At 31.5% G+C, this 12,165-nt stretch overlaps 1 long non-coding RNA gene across 1 annotated transcript; it reads right to left on the bottom strand.

The window, feature by feature from the left end:
- Positions 1-965: 965 nt before the first annotated feature.
- On the bottom strand, positions 966-1,622 carry LOC134201682 (uncharacterized). The gene is made up of 2 exons (XR_009977023.1): positions 1,523-1,622; positions 966-1,114 (listed from the first exon to the last, which is right to left on the bottom strand). It is a non-coding gene; the product is annotated as an uncharacterized LOC134201682 (long non-coding RNA).
- Positions 1,623-12,165: the final 10,543 nt, after the last annotated feature.

Raw genomic sequence — 12,165 nt, 5'->3', positions numbered from 1 at the left:
TAGTTTCAAACATGGACAAGTTTCTTTATTAGAATCTCACAATTTAATGTTGAAGGATTGTTAAACAAAAAACCCCTTTCAATACATTTTTTAGTTAATAATAATATAGATATCTGTTTATTAAATGAAAGGTGGTTAAAAGAGACATACACCATATTATGATTTTCTTCAAACAGTTTGCATAATTTTAAAAACTGATTTGGGTAATATTTCTATTTTATGTGCTTATGCCCCTCCAAATAATGAGTGTAGACACTTTAGAGGGAGAAGACTTAGAGAAATCATTAATGACACTCCAAGACCTATGATATTTGCTGGCGATTTAAATGCTCATAATATTGCTTTTGGTTGTTTTTCTAATACTACTCGAGGCAAAGACATTCTAGAAATTTTAGATCCACAGGATTTATGTATTATGAACACAGGTTCCCCAACCACTGTAGGCAGACCTAATTGTAATAAATCTGCCATTGACATTACTTGCGTTAGTCCAGTATTAGCTCCATTATGTATATGGAAAGTTCACGATGACCCTATGGGTAGCTACCACTATCCCACAGTGACTGATATTTACACTTCTGTCGAGAAGTATGCTATAGGTGAACCTTTAACCAAATATTTATATAAAAAGACAGACTGGAAAAAATATTATAGAGTCTGAACAAATTTTTGAAAACTTTTCCTTAATAGATTAGAATAGACCCATTAACTAAGTATAATAAATTTTGCGATAATTTAAAATTTTTGAAAGATATGTGCATACCTGTAGTTAATAGAACAATTTCTCAAATTATTCCAAAACCTGTTCCCTGGTGGGATGAACAATGTAAAGAAGCTGTTTATAATAGCAAGCTAGCTCTAAATTTGTATAGGCAAGATTCAACACTATATAATTATATTGAGTACAAAAAAGCTGATTCTAAAAAGAAAAAGTTAATATTAGAAAAAAAAAAGAATGGGTGGAGAAATCTTTGTCACTCCTTCAATAGATACACGCCAGTTGGTATTATATGGAATTTTATCCGTAGATTTAAACGTATTACATCTCAAAGTCGTTCTAAAAATGATGAATGGATTCCTTCTTTCTTAGATAAGTTTGCACCACTAATGCCTCCTGAAAAAGAAATAGATTTGAATCAACTAAATTATTATTTTAATCAAACTGGAACAGATAATGCTCAATTTCTATGCAATCCTTTTACATGGCAGGAGCTTCAATTAGCTCTCAAATCTAGAAAAGACTCTACATCTGGACTTGACGATTTTCCTTATGTGGTTATTCGCAATCTGCATCCTTCAGCTAAACAAATTCTTTTGAATATTTATAACTTATTATGGGATAGACAAATTATACCTGATTCATGGAAGACACAATGTGTCATTCCTATACTTAAGCCTGATAAACCAAGCACTGACTGTAATTCTTATAGACCTATATCTCTATCATCTTGCATTGGAAAATTGTTTGAATTTATGTTAAAAACGAGATTAAACTATTATGTAGAACACAATGATTTTTTACCTCAACAACAGTTTGGTTTCCGAAAAGGATGTAGTGCAGTAGAGAGTTTTACTAGCTTCATTGCAGACATCAGGAATTCCTTTTTCAGTCATTCAGCTACAGTTGGTGCTTTCCTTGATGTTCAAGCAGCATTTGACAATGTAACTCCATCAATTTTAATCCAAGTACTTAGTGAAATCAAAATTCCAGGTAAAATCTGTAAATGGGTATTTAATTTTCTATATGAAAGATCAATGTATGTAAGATATAATAACAACCTATTTGGTCCCAGGTATGTTTTTAAGGGCACAATGCAAGGTGCTACCATCTCACCTTTGTTGTATAATATTTATACCAGTCAAATTTCTAAATATTTATCTATGTCAAATATAAAGTTTCTTCAATTTGCTGATGATCTTTTAATATATACAATCAATAAGGATATTAATATTGCTGTTCATAACTTGAATATAGCTTTGTCAAATTTATATAACCTTTATAAATTGAAACTCAATCTGGATATCAGCTCCAGTAAAAATGGTGCTATGGTATTTACAAAAAAAGATTTTAAATGTAATAGCTCAGTTATGTACAATAATTGCCCTCTCCCTTGGGTTGATAAACATAAATTTTTAGGTGTGTGGCTTGATCCAAGACTAAAATTTGAAGATCATATTAAATATATAATCAAAAATGCTTCAAAGGGTCTCAATATCTTAAGATCACTGGTATCCATTGGGGTTCTGATCCTCAAACCCTTTCTATGCTCTACAAAAGTACTGTTCGTAGTCATTTCAATTATAGTGCATTAGCCTATATGAACACAAATGTAACTCTTTTGAGAAAACTAGACGTAATACGAAATAAAGCACTTCGAATCATTTCAGGAGCTATGTGTTCAACTCCAGTCATAGCAATGGAAACTGAAACATGTATTCAACCTTTATTTTTGCGACGTCTAGAAATTGCTAAATGGTTCTGTTTAAAAATATTAACAGCTGAAAATAAATTGATTTTGAATAGCATAGCTCCAGGTCAGGCTCTACAGAGAGCAGGCGAAAGTCATATAAAAACCGATCAACTTTTTGCTGGGTATTTACCAGATCTATTAATAATTACTGCACAAACAAATAGACTAACTGTAAATATGTATAAGTCTTTGATATGGCCTATATATTCTATACCATATGAAGTCATTAATAATGACATACTAATTTGTTCTCAAAAAACAGACTCACAGATAAAACTATTACAATATTTAGAAAATACAATTTTTTATACTTTATATACAGATGGTAGTAAAACTGACAATAGTGTAACATCTGCCTCAATTAAAATTAACTAAATGTTTTAAGATAAACAATAACTGCAGTATCTTTACAGCTGAATGCTATGCTATTTATCGGGCTCTGTTACATTTTGAGTTGTTAAACATAAATAACCTATTGATTTTGACTGATTCTATGAGTACAATAAATGCTCTAGAAAATAAATCTAGCAAATTTAACTTAAGCTATATTGTGTATGACATTAAGGAATTAATCTATAAATTGTATTGTAAACAAAGATTGGTAACGTTCAAATAGGTACCTTCACATTTCGGAATTACGGGCAATGAAAAAACTGACCGGGCTGCCACTGGAAATCCTGACATTGATCACTCCGCACTCCTCAAAGTTCCATATACAGATTTCCATGCTGAATTCTCCGTTTCACTGAAGCAACTTTGGTTGGAATACTGGAAAAAAGCAACTGAATTTAAGGCTAAATGGTATACCGGTATACAAAAGACGCCGCCCACCAAACCTTGGTATGCCAAAACCACACTAAGCTTTCGCAAGCAGATAACTGTAATTAACAGATTAAGATTTGAACATTGCTATGTGCCCACTCATTTGAAAAGATTGCGTATAGTTGAAGATGATAAATGCCCATATTGTGGGAATGGAAGTGCTGACATTGAACATATGTCCGGTCACCGTTCTCGTCGAACCCGACGAAGGGCTCGACGAGTAAATTAACTCTCAGACACAGCCCACTGAGTTTCTCGCCGGATCTTCTCAGTGGGTCGCGAAAATTATACACATGCATCAGTTTTGAATGTACCTTAAGTAATTCTGTGTAGCCCTATGTAAATACAAAACACGTGCTTGCAACAGTTTATTTATGTAAATTCAATTCTAAACATTGCTTCGTCGTCATGGTGACTTTTTCTCGACGTTTTTTTTAGGAAATTGCTGCGTTGTCGAAAATCTAGCACTGAGTTTTATTACAAACATTATTACCTCAGTTCTATTACTTAAACTTCCTCAAACTCATGTTTAACGTCCGAATACTCAACCGCGACTTAAATATTATGTTGAACTTAATTACGCAATTCCTACTTTAATGTACTGGCTAAGTGGGCCGTGCAAATTAATATTTGACACTGCAACACACATGGTCTGCGCGTATCGGGTGCTCTTTTCCTACATTCACATCTTCAATTGATTTAAAATTGCTTGTATTTTTACTTCTGTGCTATTTTCATGACACGTGTATATTAAGTCTACTAGTTACATTTTAGGAAATAAAACACAATGGGTAATAAAATGAAATGAACTGAAATTCATTTATTTGTTATATGTAGACAATTAAATAACTCTTAAATGACAAGTCAATACACATAACACAATACACATAGTACTTGATCTCTATTTACAAAATATTGGTTATATTATTATTATTAAGTTCAGTTAATTTTCTGTAGTCTTATAATATAATATTTCCTCTATTTTATGTAAATTCTTTTTTTTCAACGAAATACATAATTTATTTTAATCAATATCTAAGTGGACCATGAGTATCATTAAAATTTCGCAATTTAAATTTCAATTCAATTAAACATCGCCATTTTTCTTTAATAAATCTAAAATCGACTTTATATTTACAATCACTATTTCGCGACTTTTAAGTTTTTGTTTCAAAACATCTAGTCGTAATTTTGCTTTTCTCGGGGTATTTTTTATTTCTTGCGTTTGAGTACTTGATTCCTCTTGTTTGACCTTTATATAGGACATTTTCCAGAAATTCCAACGTCATATTTACTAGAAGATCCTCCTCGTTCGCTTAACGTCAGGCAAATGATATATATGCTTGCGTGCGACGCTATTCAATACAATAAAAAAAAGTTCAAAAAATACCACGTGGTGGCTCTTGTAATATGAAAAATACATTGCAAAAGTATAGTTTTTCACGATTGTTTTTTCAAATTTAGTATATGACATAGATTAAGTACAATTTACAAGACAAATGGTATTAAATATTATAATGAGAAAAAATATCTCACATTTTAAAAATATATGCTCACACTAGTAAAAATTTATCAATGAATGTGACATATGGAAGGATATTCCACAAACTGGAGATGATTCTCGCTTACAACCACTTACAATACAAGTGTTCACCATGATTACACGGAAACTTTCACGATTTTCGAAAAAAAACAAGCCACAAGCTGTATCAGTGCCCTTTCTTTTAACTTGGAACTACAAACGTAAATAGACGCCATTTTTCTTTTGATCCATTCATAGCTCTTTTTCAGTGATGCCAACAATTAATCTGGGTTCCCACCAAATTCAACATGTAAACCATCAGAAATCTACGTACCTACCATTAAATTTTCCATTAAACAGAGTTCTTACTATTATAGAACAATAATTATTTTGTTAATGAGTTTTATTAATATATGATGTTCTATTAAAAATCAATATATATCATATAATCAATACTTCTTATATAATTTATTTTAATAAATTGTCATCATCAGAAATTAATTTCACCATAACTTTGTACGTTTCTTTTGAACCAATTTAATTTTTGACGTTGATTTTCCTAAATTGTCGCAACATTTTCTAGTTAAGTATAAGTCACATCGTTTAAATAATATTATTTAGATATATTATTGTCATAAAATGTTTAAAATCCTGTAAAGTGGATTGATTTTAACCTTTTCTATAATTTTCAACAACGCCCAAGCTACTAAAAAAATCCACTAACCACTAAAAGCCATTTTTGATAACTAAGACAGGGGTCCAAATTACGAGATTTTGTGTGAAAATCCTCTAAGCTAGCAACACTGCTTTTTGTTTGTAAAATGTGCGAGAGGGACACCACCACTTAATAATCATTCTCTTTTCAGACCGTTTTTCCTTACATCTTTTGCTATTTAAAAATAAACTTTAAGCCATAGAGATAAAGTATATTTTTAGTGTTTATGTCAAACGAAGTAAGCACTCCAGTTAGAATAGTAACTCCATGGTATTAGCATCGTCGTCAGTAGTAGTAGTAAGGTTTTTCTCGAAGAGAAAGGCAATGGAACTAAGCCATACAGCCAATTCTTAAGTTTAATATTTTCATATATAAGTTTATGTTTCAAGGCAAAAAAGCCAATTCTTTAGTATTCTTCATTTATAAATATTTTTCAAATCCGTGTAAATGTCTATTCAGATAAAAAAAAAAATCCAATTTGTTTCGGTTGAGAGTTGTCGCAATCGTGTTTCTTGGGAAATCTGACTATAAAGTCAAATTTGTGTTCTCCATTATAAGACGTCTCCGAAAGTAGAGTTAATGTATTCATATACTGCTCTAAAACTTGCAGGGCACTTAAGCAATTCTTGAAGAGAAGGCGGGATGCTATAAACTGCAAGAGGTTTATAAACCTCTTGCAGTTTATCGATAAATAGGATGCGATGAATATTAAAAGCTGGACATGTGAAAAAAATATGATGTAAAGTTTGTTCTTCATTTAGGGAGCATTTATTACAATTTGGTGACGAAGTTATTTTCATTCGGTAAAGGTGAGCGTTAAATTTGCAATGACCAAATCTCAGTCTACAAATCTGTGTGTAGAACTTCCTTTTACACAAATATTTGCTCCTAGCGAACCAGGGTTTAATACCGATTTCATTATTTATTTCAGCATACCATTTACCTTTGGTTTCATTTAGATGCTGTCTGTTTTCGAGCCAATCTTTATTAATTTGTTGACGAATATCAGGAATTAGGTCTTGCCATGGAATTTAAATATTTTTAATCTGGCCACCCAAGTTATTTATTGATTTTGCAAAATTATCAACTTTTTCATTGCCCACCACTCCACAATGTGCTGGAGTCCATGTGAATTCAACAGTGATATTTTGGTTACGCAAATCCGTCCAAAGTTTTTTAATATGATAGATGACATCGAGGGATGAAAGGCTATTTGGTTTAAGCGACATCTAAGGTGATATTGAGTTATATACATATACGGAATCAGCGAAGTTTTCTCCGTCGAATGATGCCGGATTTATTAAAATCAGAGCACTTTTTTGGCGTTTGAAACAATACTATTTTTGGGTTGTTTCCAAAGTGGCAGTGTATTATCCAACGTTGATTTTGAATTTTTTTTTTAGTAATGTACTTAAACCATACAATGATATTAAGAGACGAGACATAAACCAGTTACCTTTTCTCAGAAAAATAATCCAATAAGAGTTAAAGCGTGTTTCCTGTTTCAATTTTTTATTAAGCAGTAACTTAAATCATTTTGACTTCTACCAATTACATGGTGTGATGTCTCTTAAACCATTTGTCCGTCACCCAAATACGTCATGGAGTGTCGCTTAAGCTCTTTCAGCTGCATCTATTTTCCATGCAGGGTGCTACTTAAATCAAGTAGTTCTTTTGTTTCAGATATTTTGCTTAGCCGTTAAAACATTTTGGTCCTATTATTTTATTAAATGCATGTCGCTTAATACAGACAATAAAATGAAGTAATGCAATGTGAAACATTTTTTCGGTATAAATAAAAATACGGGTCGGTCTTTCAATCATTAAATTTTAATATGATACATTTCATTCATGTCGCATGATACCATATTTATTTCATCTCCCGGGAGTTAAAAATCGTGATCTTTCAACCGGACTGCCGCGCAGGCGCTTCAGTCGAACTCCAGAGTGCATCGAGGAGTAACGTGAAGAAATATGAAACCGAATCCTTGCTTAGAAAAAAACTGTCCCTACAAGTGTCAAGAAATAACCTCAGAAAAAAGGAGTGCCATATTTAAACATTTTTGGGAATTATCTCCGGAAAGAAAAAAGCAGTGGATGATATCTATGTCCTCTAAGCAATCCATAAAAAGGAAGAGATCCAAAGACTCTAATTACAGGAATAACACATTCTGTTATTTCATAAATGATGGAGAGGGTCGGTGACAAGTTTGTTTAAAGTTCCTCATGAATACTCTTGATGTCACTCAAAGATACATTTATTATACATTAACAACACAGGAACTTGGTATGGCGAAAGAAGATGGAAGAGGAAAATGCATTCCCCCCAACAAAACATCTAACGCAATCAAAGAATCAGTAAAATCTTTTATCAAAAGGTTACCTGCAATACCATCGCACTACTGCCGAAAGGATAGCACAAAACTATATCTGCCTGTTGAATTTAAAAATATAAATAATTTATACCGCTGTTATAAAGAAGACCTCATTAGTAAAGGAGTCGATGTTGTAAGTGAAAAAGTATTCCGTCAAATATTCACTACTGATTTTAACATTGGGTTTCATGTGCCTAAGAAGGATAAATGCATAAAATGCCTACGTTTTGAAGGACAGAAGCCAGAGGATTGTGCCGAATTTCAAGATCATTTAGAGGAAAAGAAGGCATCAAAGAAGCGGTTAGAATGTCATCGACAGTTAGGTAAAGAAAATCCTTCCATTCTGTGCACATCTTTTGACCTCCAGAAAGTTCTCAATACGCCTCATGGCAATAACATGTTACTATTTTATTCTAGAAAGTATGCTGTTTATAATTTATGTTTTTATGAAAGCATCACAAGGAATGGTTTTTGTTTTATCTGGGGAGAATCTGAAGTAAAGAGGGGCGCAAATGAAATTACTACTATTATACAGAAATACATAGAGAATGTGGATTCTCGAGGTACCATTACATCTTTGATCTTGTATTCAGATTCTTGCCCTGGACAAAACAAAAATAAAATAGTCCTTGCAACAATACATAATGCTTTGTTGCAATCGAACAATTTACAAGCAATTCAAATGAATTACCTTCTCCCTGGCCACACGGAAATGTCGGTAGACAGCATACACTCTACAATCGAACAATCCGTAAGAAATATTACTGTATGGGCCCCTTCGCAATGGGCTACAATAAGGCAGCTAGCAAGAAAAGAACCAGCACCTTATAATGTTGAAAATCTGACACACGAGGATTTCTTAAATTTTGATGATATGTCTGAAAAATATTTTAAGGGTAACCTTTTAGGTAAAATTAGTAAAACCCGTACAGCAACATTTAAAAAATCTCATCCAAATCAAATGAAAGTAAAATTTTCAATGAAAGATAATGCATCCGAAGAGATTATACAAATTATTGCGAAACCTAGAGCTATCAATCGTAGATATAATTCAAGTTTGCCGATTACCAAAGCCAAATACATGGACCTAAAGAAATTGTGTGACACTAGGGTTATACCCAAGATATTTCATAAAGAATACATAAATCTACAACACTGCAATTCCAAAGATGTTCTACTGGATACTGATGTAGAAGATACAGTCGAAGAAAATGATTATTAAATACGTTCTTTCTTATTGCATTATGATTATTATCAAGCATTGGCTGTATTTTATAATTACTACAAGTTTTGTTTATTGATTTGATATTTTTTATTTTGTTTTTATTAGTTTAAGTTATAATTAAACAATATTGGTTGTGATTAATTATACTCTTAGTAAGTTTTATGACAGCCGATCTCAAGTAATACTGAATAAATAATACCTAATTATAGTTGATTTTCCTACATTCAGACTGAATTTACTTGATTAATATCACATCAGTAAAAGTAATAATACTTTATAATGTACAAAATACTAATACGTATTAATACTTTAACTGATGTGATAATAATCAAGTAAAATCAGTCTGAATGTAGGAAAATCATGTATAATGAATTAATTATAGTTGATTTTCCTACACTCAGATTGATTTTACTTGATTATTATACGAAATATGAATACTTTAACTGATGTTGTTAATTAATATGTTGTATATTAATCAAGTAAAATCAGTCTGAATGTAGGAAAATCAACTATAATTATTTATTATATTATTATAATTATAGATGATTTTCCTACAGTCAGACTGATTTTACTTGATTATTATACAAAATATTAATAGTTTAACTGATGTTGTTGATTAAGACTAAAAAATAAATAAATATAATTGATGTTCCCACATTGAGACTGCTCTACTTAATTATTTTTCTAAATAAATACTTTAACTGTTGTTGTGTTTTGTGTATTTCTTTATTTATTCAATATAAGCACCTGAGATTTTCAGTGATTGCGATATATTTAGGTTGTTTTAACAGCCACTGATAGTATTAGACGTAAAAAAATGTAACATCAAACGGTAAATTTTCAATATTATATGTCACATAAGTAAATTCGCCTGTCAGTCATTTTAATCTAAATTGGTAGTTGAGATAAATAGCTTGCTACTGTTAATTTTGGGCTAAGTCACTTCATGCTTTTTGGCTTACTCTGAAAATATATTGCAGCGTCGCTTTTTTTTTTTCCCTGTAGTCAATTGTGGTTATGAAGTCACTTAAATCTTTATTCCATACTCTGAAAAATAAGGGCTTAAGGCAATTTGTATTAAGCGACGTTTATCTTTGTAATTAAAGGTCCGTTTTATTCGGTATTAGCATCAACAACTTGATGTTTTTAATTGAATTTCAATTAAGTTTACTCCATTCAAATTGCTGAAGAAGTTTTTTTGTTATGATATTTTTTCCAAAATTTTAAACTTTAAATGGCTCTCGTGTAAAGTTGCAAAAATGTCGCTTAAACCAAATAGCCTTTCACCCCTCGACATGGTTTATTCTATTGCTAAAGCAATTATTTTGAAGGTTGGAAAGAACTGACATACTGTCACTGACGATAAGCCACTTATTCTGTTTTCTGGCACATATGTCTTCTTTTATATATTTCAAGGCATGCAATATAGCAAGTGCTTTTGCTGTGAAAATGCTGGATGAAGGTGGTAAACCAAATCCATATCCAACCTTAATATTGTTGTGATAATAGGCTAGTGATACTCCTTGATCTGATTTTGAGGCGTCAGTATAAATACAGTGAAAATCGGGCCATTCGGTTATGTGTTGATCAAAGTCTTCTTTAGATTTAAGGTCATTATTTATAGATATACGCATAGCACAGAATTTACTCTCAAATGTATCTTCATAACAAGCCCATTTATCAACTGCTTTGTAAATGTTATATTGCTCAACAAACGCCATAAAATTCGATAAGTGAAGAAGAATGAAAGGGTATTTTGGGGAATTAATGGAAGAAGGAATAGTTTGGGAATGCTGAAGTTTTCGCAGTAGTGCATGATGTGAAATAGCGAAGAGCTTAAGAAGAAATTAAAATTTAAAAAATTTGAATCTTAGATGTAATGGTGGGACGTTACATTCTACTTGCATAGATATTATTGGTGTGGTTTTCATGGCACCAGTTATTAACCGCAAACTGTTGTTTTGGATAATTTCAAGCTTTTTAATAAGAATGGAATTTGATGCGTAACAAAAATAGCTGTACTCAAAATGAGATCGGACTATAGATTTGTACAACATAAGTAAAATTTTAGGGTCAGCACCCCATGATGTCCTTGCAAGAGGCTTAAGAATATTGAAAGCTTTAGAAGCTCTGTCTGACAAGTCATAAACATGCTTATTCCAAGATAAATTCTTGGTAAATATTACACCAAGAAATTTAAATTCATCTACCATAGGGATTAAGTTATCATTATAATATAAGTTAGCACATAAATTTCTAGATCTACTAAAAACCACTACTTTCGATTTACTCAAACTTATATCCAATTGTAAGTAATTAAAGTAAACTTTTAACTTTTTTAAAGCTGTGTTTAATTTGTTTTCTGCTATTTCCATGTTAGATTCTGAGCAGTACACAGCTAAATCTTCAGCATATTGTAAGTTTGTGACTTCTGGACCAAGAACAATATTTAATTTATGAATATACAGAATAAACATTAATGGACTAAGTATTCCACCTTGACAAACTCCCAAGTAAGAGGGTTTTGGACCATAAATTATTATTAAATTTAACATATACTTGTCGGCCGTGTAAAAAATAAAAAATCCAAGCAATTATTTTAACAGGTATGCCAAGAGTCTATAGCTCTCTAGTGAGAACTTTATGGTCAACATTATTAAATGCTCCAACAATATCAAGTAAAACACAGACAAGGAATCTGTTATATGCAAATGCACTATGAATATCTAAGTAAAGATTATTCATACTTTCAGCAGCAGAAAAACCTCTACGGAAACCAAATTGATTTGAAGGTAATAATTTATTTGATTCTATATAGAACTCTAATCTTTGTTTTAACATTTGCTCAAAAAGTTTACCAAAACAAGATGTCAGGGCTCTAGGTCGGTATGAATTGTGATTTGTGTTATCTTTGCCTGGTTTTAATATTGGTACAAGGCAATCAGTTTTCCACTCCGGTGGGATCAGAGATGCATTCCAAAGTAGGTTTAATATGAGAATTAACATTTTTTTCACGTCAACTGAGAGATTCTTTA

Source organism: Bombyx mori, chromosome W (genome assembly GCF_030269925.1).
Source record: "Bombyx mori chromosome W, ASM3026992v2".
Lineage (NCBI taxonomy): Eukaryota > Metazoa > Arthropoda > Insecta > Lepidoptera > Bombycidae > Bombyx > Bombyx mori.
The sequence above is the reverse complement of the archived record's forward strand: the minus strand, read 5'-3'. Positions and strand labels throughout refer to the sequence as shown.